The 14,504-nt window shown below is 41.9% G+C and overlaps 1 protein-coding gene across 8 annotated transcripts in view; it reads right to left on the bottom strand.

Moving 5' to 3' along the window:
- Nucleotides 1-14,504, bottom strand: part of DENND1A (DENN domain containing 1A) — an 851,690-nt gene that overhangs the window by 483,636 nt on the left and 353,550 nt on the right. The window lies entirely within an intron of this gene.

Raw genomic sequence — 14,504 nt, forward strand, 5'->3', positions numbered from 1 at the left:
ACCAGCAAAGCCTATGAGATTTCAGAAATCTCATGCACACACATTGGGTTTTTGCTTGGTCAGTATTTTGTGCTTTGCAGCGTTTTTTTTTTACATAGGGCATGTCACTTCTTTCAGCGTTTCAGCCTTTTTACACCTATTGACTTGAATGGGTGGTGAAAAAAGGCCGCAAATACTTTTCTTGCAGTGTATTTGCTGCAGAAAAGTCAAAGAGAGCCAGATGTGACATCATCACACCTGGCTCTGCTACATCTAGATGACAGGCTGCATGATGCATCCATACAGCCTGTCATCCAGCAGCGGACCCCCCCGCCCGACATTAGTGTATCCCACACTGTCATATGCATGACAGCGCCACAAACACCGCTTCTGATTGGCGGGGTAATCCTCTCCGCCAGTCAGAGAGCCGCTGCTCCCTACTATCAGAAGACAGCGGGAGTGATCAGCTGTGATAGGAGGTGTAAACTTAACCTCCAATCACTGGTGTCAGCTGATGGGACTACTGCTCCCATCATCTGACACCCACAGCCGCTAATTACAGTGAGAGCAGGAGCGGAGGATGGGAGCTTTCATTTGCCGCTCCTGCGCTATAAATAATAATTTAAAAAAAAAACGGCGTGGGTTCCCCCCTAATTTTGATAACCAGCCAGACAAAATTCACAGCTGGGAGCTGCAACCCCCAGCTGTCAGCTTCAGCAAGGCTAGTTATCAAGAATAGAGGGGTCCCCTCCACTTTTGACAACCAGCCTTGGTAAAGCCCACAGCTGGGGGCTGGTATTCTCAGGCTGGTAAGGGGCCATTGATATAGCCCCCCAGCCTAAAAATAGCAGCCCGCAGCTGCCCAGAAACGGCACATCTATTAGATGCACCAATTCTGGAGCTTTGCCCGGCTATTCCCACTTGCCCTGTAGCGGTGGCAAGCGGGGTAATAAGGGGTTAATGTCACCTTACTATTGTAAGGTGACATTAAGCCGGCTTAGTTATGGAGAGGAGTCAATAAGACACCTATCCATTAATAATCCTATATTAAAGGGTTAAATAAACACACACACATGCAGAAAAAGTATTTTAATGAAATAAAACACTACACAGTTTTGACCATATTTTTTTGTCCTGCCATTCCACAGCAAAGCCATCGATCTTCTGTAAGAAAAATAAAATAAAAAATAAAAAATATACTCCCTGATCCGTCATAGTCCAATATACCGAGTGTCCCACGCAGTCTCTGGGGGAGATAAAGCTTACAACTGGGGGCGATGCTAATGCGACCACCCCCGGCTGTAAGTTACTGGGGAATGAATGAGACGGAGCTCAGTAACTAGCGGTGACGTCACCGAGCCTGCGCCCACTCACAGCCTGACCTGAGGTAACCTCTGGACCGTGGGAGAATGCCAGGGAAGAGGATACCGCAGGTAATGTATCTATCTATCTATCTATCTATTCTTTCTATTCTATCTATTTATCTATTCATTCTTTCTATCAATCTATCTATTCATTCTATCTATTCTATCTATTTATCTATTAATTTTATCTATTCATTCTATCTATTCTTTATATTCTATCCATTTATTTATTCATTCTATCTATTCTTTCTATCAATCTATCTATTCATTCTATCTGTTCTATCTATTCATTCTATCTATTCTTTCTATCTATTTATCCATTCATTCAATCAATCTATTCTATCTATTTTATCAATCTATCTATTCTATGTATTCATTCTATCTATTCTATCAATCTATCCTATCTATTCATTCTATCTACAGGAAGTTGTTTTTTTTTTCCTCTGTGTGCACTCAACTTTATTGGCATGCACAAAGAGAAAAAAAATGCTTGAAAAAAAAAAAACGCGGCAAAAAATGCAGCAAAAAACGCACCTAAACCTGCGTTTTGGGCGCACCTTATTTCCTGCCAAGATGATCCGTTTTTGCTGCAGAAAAAAAACGCAGCAAAAACGTCCTGTGTGAACTTACCCTTAATGAAGACTGTGATATGAAAAGAAAACACTGCCAATTAAAAAATAAAATAAAACATGTAATACAAAAACCTTGTTCAAACAGCTTTCCTTTAAAGCCTCCTTCTGGAGATGGTAAACTAGGACCTAGGACAAGAGGATTTGGTGCCGGTTTACCCCATAATCTCGCTTCAATGATCTGGAGACTGCAAGCTTGTCCACAAACGTCATGGCCGAGGGCTTGTACAGAAACTGATCAGATACAGAAGGGGATTAAAAAATAAGAACAGAAGACACTTCTGGAACGTTTCAGATCCGGCCTAATGAGATCTGAAATTAATCTAGTCACAACTACATTATATTCTGGTGCAAAAAGGGTTACATTAGCCATAAAATCTCTGGGGAAGGGGACCCAAATACCTGCTTCTGGCAGAGCTGCGTAAAGTCTTCTATAAACACCACATTTACTGCAGACTATAAAAGAGCAAGAGCCTGATCTTAAAGAGGTGTTTCACTTGGACGTAGAACGCAGAGCGCTCGTTCCAGATAAAGACCAAATTCTATCCTCTCTCACTTCATAGACCTTAAGAAAACTTCCAGGTGCGATGACGTTTTATTGAAGCATAAAAGAATGTAATTCAGCTTTTTCTAAACCTATTTATGATTAGCATTAAAACGCAAAAAAAAAATGGATGTGTGTGTGCAAAATATGCCTGTGTACATGGCTTCACACATAAGTGGAGAGAAACTTTACCTTGCTAACGTACACCACTTACACTACGACTTCTATGGACGTCTATGAGCCTGCACCCTTATCCTGAAGACCAGACAAAGCAATATCTGTAACCTCTGCAACCTTTTACGTTCCTTTCAATAACTATCAATGATACATTATTTGTATTTGGATATAAATTATGTCAATTTTATGAAATCATCATTATATATGGCAGGTAAGTACAGTATGTAACGTCACCACGAGCGAGGAAAAGAATACTGCTGTTTCTGCTAGCTATTTTTTATGACACCGTAGTGCTGTCAAATAAATAAGGCAGCACACTGCGGCGCTAAAACATGCAAACATGAAACATGAAAATTGAACTGCATTACTGCACTAGAAATATGAGAAAATGTGAGCGTTTAGCGCATAAGTTGGCCAATTTATGTGTACCTGGTAGCCACATTAGGGCATCTCTCGTATACCAGGTCCTACACTTTCCTTTCCTCGCTGAGAATAAACGTCTTCATCTGAATGGGTACCTGTGAAACCTCTTCTTAGACTAAAATAATTTATTTGACTGTATACGAGTTGGTGACTTTAGGTTCAGCACCTGTTCATACTTAGTCTATGTTTGGATGTGACGGACAGTTTTTTTGAAATTTGAAATTCGAAAAACCGTAGTGCAGTCAGTCGTATTGTCGCTCAGGATGTCTGTACTTTTTTACATATGCAAATGTCCTCTTTAACAATCTTAAATGGCAATATCGACCCTTTAAATAGCCTTGCCACATGACATAGGATAAAAGCCAAACCAGAATCTCAATTTGCAGAAACGTGTTTCGGGGTGTTGCCCCTCATCAGTGCAAAGCAGGAGATCTGATTTATCTCTATGGGACGCCTTGGAATGGGGCTAAAGAACACCGTTTCACCAAGTGGAGAGTGACATACAAGGGTAACTTCCTCTTCCTCTCTGAAGAAGTAATTTGCATATTTAATTTCCCACAGGATCATTGCATGGCATATAAGTCTCTTAACATTGGCATGTCACTGTCCACAAAGAGAGAGGTTACCCCTTGTACACTTTAAGTCATTTTTCTCTATGCTGATACCCAACTCAGTGGGCTGCAGTAAGAATCAGGTGCCGCTTCACAAAGAAACCTGTAATATTCATATGATTAAGTGCCACATAATCCATAATCAGTAAGTGCCACACATTTGTTAAAGAGAATCTGTCAATAGGATCAACCCTCCGAGGTAGAGATAGGCGGACACCAGAATGTTTGGGTCCAGCGGGTTTGGTTGAACAGTTGCAAAAAGTTTGGGTTCAGGTACCAGAACAGTACCTGGACCGGAACCCGAACACCACTTCTGATCAGCGGTGAAATAATCCCCGCCGGTCAGAGAGCCGCAGTTCCCACTGTGATCAGAGATAGAAAGTTTACCTCCGGTCACTGGGGTCAGCGGATGGGACTACTGCTCCCAGCTGTCATTGATGTTAGAGTGGGCAATACACGGTATTAAGAAATGACGTATGTGAACTTTTGATCAGGTAATTTGGATGTTTTGGTTTGTCATTATGATTTAAAAAGAGAAAACACAGTAGATTGACAATAAATGGCTTCACCCAATCACTAACCATGAGTGGAGAAAAAGATTTGGTGTTATCATTTAAATTCTCTGAAAAAAGGTAAAGAAAGCAAAAATTCTGCCGGGGTATGTAAACTTTTGAGCACAACTGTAGGATTAGTAATGGATATGTGCCTTACTTCACCCATTACTAAGCCGTGGGCTTGATGTCACCTGACAATACAAAGGTGACATCAACCCCACAAATATTGGCCATGATTAAGACATCAGTCAAAACGCGTCGGACAAACGCTGCTAATCTTACTTACGCAATCTTATCTTACGTTGCGTAATGGTGTAAGATATTACTATTTATATAGATTTTACTATTTATATAGAAAGTCAAAGAATTCTTAAAATGGAGAAATAAATATACAAATTTTAATCTACATTCCTGCTGGATTCATTGTATTTTTCCACAAATATAACCCCACTTGCTACCGTTACAGGGCAAGTCAGAAGAGCCGTGCAAAGCGCTAGAAATGGTGCATCTAATAGATGTGGCTTTTCTGGGTGGCTACGGACTGATATTTTTAGGTTGGGGTGGGCAATATCCATGGTCCCTTACCAGCCTGAGAATACCAGCCCCCAGCTGTCTGCTTTAGCAAGGCTGGTTGTCAAAAATGTGGGGGCCCTACACTGTTTTTTTTTATAAAAATTATTTAAATTATTAAATAATTAAATAATATGGCGTGGGGACCCCTGTATTGTTGATAACTAGCCTTGTTGAAGCTGACAGCTGAGGGTTGAAGCCCCCAGCTGTGAGTTTTGCCTGGCTGGTTGTCAAAAATACAGCGGAACCCGAGCTGTGTTTTTTTTTTAAATTACTTATTTACAGCGCAGGAGCCGACTAATGAATACACTCATCAGCCTCTCCTGCTCTAGCTGATATTAGTGGCAGCAGGTGTCAGATGATGGGAGCTGTAGTCCCATCTGCTGACACCAGTGACCGCAGGTAAACTTTATACCTCCCATCACAGCTGAGTGCTCAAGCTGTCTTTTTACAGTGTGGAGACCGCGGCTCTCTGACCGGCGGGGATGATTTCACCGCCGATCAGAAGCGGTGTTTGCCGCGCTGTCATGCCCGACAGCATGACACACACCCAGTGTTCGTGCGAACCCGAACAGTAACACGGACTTCCTGATTAAGTCTGTGTTTGGTGTCCATGCCCGAACAGTAGGCGTTCGTTACGGCTGCCAAACTTTACTGTTCAGGTTCGCCCATCTATACTCCTAAGTTTTCTATATGGATGTACAAGTCATAGAAAGTTGAAGAAAATGATACCTTGATCTCTGTGATCCGTTGTCTTATTCCAGAAAATCCACATTTTTCTTATTATATAACTGAGCTGTTAATATCTATGGGTCAAAGATAGATCTCTATAACAATCTGCCTCCAAAGCTTATTTGATATGAAATAATGAGACATGTAATGACTGACAGTCTGCTCTCCTGATCTACATATCTCACACTGGAAGCAGATCCTCTGGGAGATCTATGTCTGGCCCATAGATCCTAAGAGAAAAGAGAAATGAAAATTTCTGTGGAATAAGAGATCGGATCGCAGATATCATTGTATATTATTCAGCTTCCTATGACCTGTATGACCATATAGACAGTTAGGAGGGGTGATCTTACTGACAGAGTGGACAACTCTTTTGTGGTATCTGCACATGATGTCTTTTAATCTCAGGCGAAACACCTCTGAGTTTTCTAAGAGCATAAGATGCTTCAGCACACGTCAAAGTTTTTTGTCCTGAAGCATCATTTTTTTGCATCTTATGGTAATTTCCTGAGCACTTGCTTTGTTTTTGTTTTTTTTATTGCTGGCTACAATCTCTAGGATTGGACACACTAGCTGAAGATCTGGGCACCTTTCACACATGAAGTTTATTTGTAACTACAATTTTTTTGGAGCCTGACAACCCCTTTAAGATCACTGTCCAACTAATATGTGAAACAGTGGTATGAGATTTGAGGTTGTGTGGAAAAAAAAACTGTTCTGTGGCCTTGTAATATCTTTGTTTTCATTGTACTGCACTACAGTTGGAAAAATTAGTACCTAAAGAAATTGTCTTCCTATATTACGCCTAAGCATCACTGTCATGTTAAAGTCAGAACAATATGTGGCATGTAAAGGGGTTTATCCACGATTTCATGCAACGGCATATACATTAGATAGGATATCCAATAAGTTCTGATCACTGGTGGTCTGACAGCCAGGACTCTGTGAATCCTCAGGTTTTCCCTGCACTTTGCAACACAGCTCCATTCATTTGAACATGTGTGGGAAGTTCACTTTACAACGGACTGTGGGAGTGCCATGCTGTCCAACTGATCGTCAGAGACCACAACGTCACTAATCGTTTAAAAAAAAGGTTCATCAAGTTCCACCTTTCTCCTTCCCGTTATACATCATGTATCACTAGATTATCTATACCCCACAATGCCATTTATGTTGATAAAAGCATCCAGCTTCTTTTTAAATACTGTTATAGTGTCGGCCATTACTACCCCTGTGGTCGGCATCCCACAGTCTGACTGCTCTAACTGTAAAGAACCCTTTCCTATTCTTTCTTTACATTTGATTTACTGAAGATTACACAATAGAACAAGATTACATCATAGAACAGAAGAACAATTTTCATTTCACATTGCTTATTAATTTTTAAGCCCTCTAAGCGCAGCACTACCCACTGTGTGTTTCGCTCTGCTCCATCCAGTATGTAACTATTGCCCAGTATTGGCTTGTGCTGGTTACGAGTCATATGGGGGAGCGGATGAACTCTGCAGGAAATTGTAAACACCTTGTTCTTCAGAGATTTGCTTCCCCAGCCTATCACAAGGTGATATATCAGGAGAGGCCACCCTCCATTTCTCACCCGAACGTTGGTTCCTAGCTCTTGATCATGCATATCACAATAATCTGTTTCCCGTTAATGACCCGGCTTGTTCCCACATCCCGTCTGCCCACTCTGCTCCTGACCTTGGCTATGTGTATCGAACCTGTGCTGCCTGCCCTGACCTCAGATTGCCTGACCATGTCTTTGTCCTCCTGCACCCCGTTCCTGCTCCTCTGATCCTGCTGCAGACCGCAGGGACTACCCTAGAGTTGTACCTGGTGTCTACCGGCAGCCCAGCCTATCCTCACCATCAGAGGCTCTAGTGAATACTGGTAGACAATTAGTCACACCCCTCCAGGGTAAGCCCGGCCGTGGCGCTCTGGGTCCACACCCTCCACCGTTACATTAATGGAGTCTGGCTAAGTGAACTCTGCCCATAACATACCATGGGTGTAGCATCTTAACCTAAAGCATTAGACACTCATGTCGGCACCAAATATCACACAATTTAATAATGAGAGAATGCTCCTCATCACCTGGGGACTATTGTGAGCCATAGGGGAATCACACCAAGGCTTCCATACCTTATCACATTTTTGAGCACAATGACAATTTTTTTTTTACACCACCCTCTCATACAAAACTGCAGTAATTCCCATATTGACCCAGTGTTAAATCCTCGGGGGTCTTTTATCCATCCAAACTCTTTCATGTTTAGATGCCTTTCGTAACAAATGTTTCCTTTCCTTGGAAAGAATAAATCCTAGACATACTACGCTAACACATAAACACTAAGAAACTGTACCAAAAATACCATTGCGTAAATTGACATTATTTTGGTAAAGCCGGGTTCCCCAACCATCCAGGGTTAAGCCTAGGGTGCTCCGTGTCGTCATAACAAAAAGGGCTTTGTATTCTGAATTACACAATAGTATTGCATATTAGTACTGGTAAACGTTTCCATTTTCCAGCAATAAAAGTAATAACCCAACAGTTCTCCTTGTAAAAGCCAGGGCTGGAAACAAAAACAGACACAATAGGATTTGTCGGATCCTTTATTCATGGCTCTGCAGTACAGTACAACGCTCTGGTTTATATGGTGTGCGGACTTGGCTGGCTATACTGCTTGGAGACCACTGTATCTGACAGTCTTTGCTCCGCTTTGGCATTATGTGGTATTGTATACTGAGGCTTGTGTAAAAGGTGAATCCCACACTCGCATATAGCTTTTCGCTTAATGCAACAGGTCTGGCAAATCCAGATCCTAAACCCAGCCAATCAACACACGTGCGGCTATATAACAGGGGCTTTGCAGATAATATTTATGGATTAGTCGGCTTTATCACTGCATAAAAATACAGATCCATTTTCATTGTATTCTTATTGCATCAACACCTCCTCTTAAAGGGCAATTATACAACTTGAAATAAATATCCTACCCAGTTCTTCATGCCGTACGGCAGTGTGACGTTGATGACCGGTGATACCCCTGCTATAGGTACAACCTCAAAATTCTTCACTGCTGTTTCTACTATATAAACTTATAGGATAAGTCAAGTCTATTAGTGTAATACGCTATAATGTTTCCAATACATAACATCTGAAATCCCTAATATTTTATTAAAAGGAACCTGTCAGCAGGTTTTTGCTATATAATCTGAGAGCATCATGATTTAGGGGCAGAGACCCCGATTCCAGTGATGAATCACTTAGTTTACTGGGTGCAAAAGTTGCAATAAAATCACAGTTTTCTCTGATGGCAGATCCATCAGTTCTCTAAATGCTGAGCTGTGTATAACCCCGCCCACACCACTGATTGGCAGCTTAGTCTACACTGTGCATTGACAGCTGCCAATCAGTGGTGGGGGTATGGTTGGACTAGGAGATAAGAGACATCTAGTCCTGTAGTGATAATCTCCTGCTGATAAAACACTGATTTTATTAAAACAATACACATTTAAAGATAACCTGCCATCGGGTTACCTCTTCTATGAAAATAGACTGCACACGTGACAAACAAAATAAATCGAGACGTTCCTATCACTCGGTGGGGGAGAGAAATTTATTTTGGCATATTTCAATACTCCCCTGGGCAGGTGGCTGTTTGGCATTGTGATTACCTGCAATAAGTGCTGTTTTTTCCTATAACCATATTAACTGCTAAGCGCAAGTTTGGGGTAGATGCTTTCATCGCCAGCTCTTGACAGTTTGGTAAGCAAAATGCTCACGAGAAACTGTCCTTGCCTGGATTACTAGGACTTTCAATACAATATATACTACTAGACTCCATTGTTACTAGAGAGATTTTCTCATCTTCTATCTGCAGGAACACACTATTCCCCTGCCTCCCGGCTTCCTGTCTGGAAAGGGCAGTGTGCTCCTGAAGATTGACAGTTCGGACCAGATGCTTGGTTACACCTTAGTGGCTTTGTGTTTTTAGACCATGGAAATTATCCACGCATCTATCGAACCAGTAAGAAATAACACGTCAGCTTTCCTTCTAAACTAAAATACGTTTAGACATGTCAGGTTTATGGGAATCCGAAACAAATTGTTCATCAGGTATGAAGTAGTGTGCAGGGGTCAGAATGTCCATCCTAATCTTATGGTTTATTCAAAGGCTAAAGTTCATTTCGACAAGTCTCTCTCTTGTTGACTGAATGATTATTGGGAAACAAGAACTCCTAATGATAAACATGTAGGCTAAACGGGCTACCAATCACCCGCTTCTTCGTTGGGTGAAATGATCTTTTGGTTTACACAAAAGATTTTCGTTCTTGTCATATCATTTTCCTGTGTTGTCGAGAATAATGGCAGTCTATGTGCACTGAACGATTTATCACTGACCGTTCCATGCTCATCTGAAGTGCGTTATGTCTGCCTGTGTAACCAGGCTATTAAATGACTGCCTACTGGCAAACATGTTGCAGAACGTGTAATGGTGGGCATCATGCAGAGTAAATGGACCCTTAGCCACGAAAATGATAACCTCATTCTCATTCAATTATGCTTCACATCTGATAGCAAAAGACATGATGGAGAGGGAGATTGCTCAAAATTGCATCATTATCAGCAGTATATTATCCTGTGTAAACTGTGTCATGAGTCCACCACTCCTAAGGACAATGTGAGTGACAGTTCAGCCGCCCTATGGGTTCAAGGGCATGCTGAGCTGTCAGTATTGTGAGTGACAGCACAATTGACCAGCCGCCCAATCGGAAGCCGGGGCATGCTGACCTGTGACAACTCAGCCGCCCAATCTGAGGCATGGGTATGCTAAGTTGTCAGTATTGTGAGTGACAGCACAACTGACCAATCTGACCAGGCCTGTGGGCTTTCCTGCAGGTGGTGCCCCCTTCTGGGTGATTACTTGGCTAATTAGTTGACTGGCAATAAGTAGAACATTGCCAGTTGCTATTCTAAAATGGTATACATTAACTCTGAGTTCTTATATTGTGATCTTGGTTGCCCGACTGTCAGGACTATAACCCAGCAGCTCTTGTGCGCCAGTAGGCAGCTTTTCCCTCTGAGCTATTCAGCTCGCTGGACAGTTCTTTGTTAAACCAGATACTAGTACCTGTGTTGTCCCTGATTGTCTCCACCCTGAGTTCCTGATTGGCTTAAACCTATGATCTCCTGATTGAACACCCTACTTAAACCTGTCACTGCACTGCACTGGGGCAGGGGTATGTTGAGCTCGCAATATTGTGAGTGACAGCACAATTGACAAATCTAACCAGGCCTGTGGGCTTTCCTCCAGAAGTTTCCCCCTTCTGGGTGATTAGTTGGCTAATTAGTTGACTGGCAATGATTAGAACATTGGCAGTTGCTTATCTCAAATGGTATACGTTTGCTCTGTGTTCTGAATTCTTATATTGTGATCTTAGTTGCCTGACTGTCAGGACTATAACCAAGCAGATCTTGTGTGCCAGGAACAGCTCTTCCCTCAGAGCTATTCAGCTCGCTGGACAGTTCCTTGCTAACCCAGATACTAGTATCTGTGTTGTTCCTGAGCTCCCGATTGTCTCCTCCATGAGAACTCCTGATTGAACACCATACTTAAACCTGGCACTACACTGCACTGAGGTAGAGGTATGTTGAGCTCAAAGTATTGTGAGTGACAGCATAACTGACCAATCTGACCAGGCCTGTGGGCATTCCTCCAGGTGTTGCCCCCTTCTGGGTGTTTACTTGGCTAATTAGTTGACTGGCAATGATTAGAACATTGCCAGTTGATTATCTCAAGTGGTATACGTTTGCTCTGAGTTCTAATATTGTGATCTTAGTTGCCTGACTGTCAGGACTATAACCCAACCTCTTGAGAGCCAGGTGGCAGCTCTTTCCTCTGAGCTATTCAGCTCGCTGTACAGTTCCTTGCTAACCCAGATACTAGTACATGTGATGTTCCTGATTGTCTCCACCTTGTGATCTCCTGATTGAACACCCTAATTAAACCTGGCACTGCATTTTCTTCCTTGCGAGATTATTGAGCTCCCATCCTTTAGTCAAGCTTCTTTCCACCTGCTCCTTATCCTCAACATTATACTGCTGCTACCATGTACCGACCTCTGGCCATTCCTGACTATGCAACCTGCTAATCCTTTAACTATACTGCTACTCCTGTGTACCAACTTCTGGCTATTCCGGGCTACGTTACCTGCCGGTGCTGCCCCTAGTGTTTGCAATACCACTACTCCAACTCAGGCCAGTCTAGAACACCGACCTCGGATTTACCTTTGACAATCAGTTTGCCTAGCCCCTTTTTCTTGATCTGCTACCTTCTTGAAATTGTGACCCCGGACTCAGACCTAACTACACCTTTGTCTCACCCTTCTGGTTTTGACCTCGGACTCCTTTACTTTCCCGACTCATGGCTTGTTCGTAAGAAGTGACTCAGTGTCAGAAGCAGTACCTGTGCTGTCGAGAACAAAGGTAGCCTACTTTCACTGACGTGAACTATTTGACCATTCAGTGCGCATCTGAGCTGCAGTCTAACTGTATAAACAGGCTAGTAAATGACCGCCAAGTGGCAAACATAATGCTGGTTGGCGATTGTGTAATACTCCACATCGCTTAGAGTATATGGACCCTTAGCCACGAAACTGAAAACTTCATTCAATTGTGCTACATTTTGTCTGATCTCAAAGGATATGGTGAAGTCTTATCTTTTTCTGTGCAGTTCAATCTTATCCATTGAGAAGAAATTTGTGGTCATTTATAACAACCATCACTTTCTCTGACCCAGACTTGCCCGATACGCTGGAAAATCTTGACAGCCGTGCCAGCGAGTTGTTTTTTTATTTATTTAATTTTTTTTCAATGATCGTGGTAAACAAAACTCTGACACAAAACATCATAATTACAATGTTATTCCATCTTGTAGCAGTTTGATTCTTACACGGAGAAGCATTACTCGTGAGAAATAACACATACTTACAACACATGCAGAAAACACTTAAACCTCCTTAAAATGTAGTAATTATTTAAACGCTTTGATTTTATGCTGCACACCGCGGGTCAACCACTGCAAAACCCATTAATATTTATGACAGGGTATCGCCTGTATTTATCTACATTAAGACGCCTACATGAATGCTAATGTGTATGTGAGAAGGACAAAAACAAATTGACACTCCACTATGGTCTAATGTATACAGATAGAAAATATGCACAATATATTTAACTATGTTTTGTAAAATTACTTGGAAGGAAATGACGGGGAAAAGACACTCCACGGGGTATTTGCTCGCGCGGCGTTTTGAAGAATGTCAAAATGTGATTGTGTACACATAATGTATTCCCATAAATTTCAATCTGTACATTATCTAGAATTACACAAACACATTAAGACTTTCTAAATAATAGAGCACAGGTGGTAACAATGCAGGCCCTCGGAGCAAAGAGGAGAAAGTAAATCTACGCCAATGGGACAGTCATAGACCTCAAAATAGAGACAATACCCCCAAATTTTGCAAACCAAGTTCACTTCTAAAAATGAAATTCCTGGTCTGAATGTAAAGGCTTCCTCCTTAAAAAAGTGTAAATTTGGCCAAATCCACCAATCTTGGCATGACTAACTATCCAAAGTGTATGGCCTGTAGACTTTTTCCCGATGGATGATGTTGAGGCTCCGAAAAATGGTTTTCCAGTTTCGGAAAACCATAGTCACCAGGTGCAGTTTGTTGTAAGAAAATAAACTGTGCTTTTCTTCTTCTTCCCAAGTCCATCGCTGAGTCTCACCGTTGTCTGTTATTGTCTGCACTGTTGATGTCATGTCGGCAGCGCTGCAGACAATCACAAAGCTCAGCAGAACGAGCTGCTGAGCTCAGTTACTTGCTGCAGCGCTGTCGACGTGACATCAACACTGCAGACAATAACGGCTGTCAGCAGCAGCTGCAACGACTTGGACCTGTTTTTTTTCTAAAAACAACCTGCAGTCGGAGTAAAAGTATTTTATGAAATCAGAAAAACCTTTTAAAGGGAAGCCGACACTAGATTCATACTACCCCAAGCTCAGGCAGTATGAAGCAGAGCCTGGATGCACAAATGGAGGAGGTGTGTCTGTCTCTGAAAATGGGGCACGTATATTGATTTCTGGAAGAGTGACAACCCACATACCTGCACTAGTCCGGTCTCTCCCTGGTCTACCAGGTAGACGCTGGCTGTATTATGTAGCTGGCATCTGCCTGTAACTGCAGCAGACTGACTTGGCTCCGATTGCTGCAGTTTAACCATTTAAATGCTGAGCTCAATCTCTGACCTCGCCATGTAAATGATGTTATTGCCAGTGTGTGAGGCATATCACTTCCCACTGACCCCCCGCATCGCGATCGCGGAGAACCGATGGGTTGACATGGCAGCCAGAGACCTACTGAAGGCTCCTGTAGCTGTCATCTCAGTCCTCTGATGAAACATATCTACAGGGTGAGCTCCATAGCAGAACGTGATTTCTCTATATACCGCAAAACCGTGATATTGCAGTATTTAGTTTAAGTGATTAGACGATTGCAGGTTCAAGTGCCCTAAGGCAACTGAACAATATAGTAAAAAAAAAAAGATACGTGTGTAAAATATAAAAATTTGAAGCATCCACTAATTTTCCCATTAAAAACAAAGGAATAAAAAAAACTAGAAAAGTAAACACATTTGGCATTGTCCAAAAAAAGTACAATCTAGCAAAATCTAGACTCATTCAAACTTTAAACTAAATTTGAAAAAAAAACAAAAAAAAAAGGCAAAACAAAACTCTAGAATTTCCATTTTTCCAGTTGCCGTATGTATTCAATAAGACATAAAATATTATTTTTTTTACTGTACAATGAACGCCATAAACACAAAACTAAAAAAAAAGAATAGCCGAATT

Source organism: Ranitomeya variabilis, chromosome 2 (assembly GCF_051348905.1).
Source record: "Ranitomeya variabilis isolate aRanVar5 chromosome 2, aRanVar5.hap1, whole genome shotgun sequence".
NCBI classification, from domain to species: Eukaryota; Metazoa; Chordata; class Amphibia; order Anura; family Dendrobatidae; genus Ranitomeya; species Ranitomeya variabilis.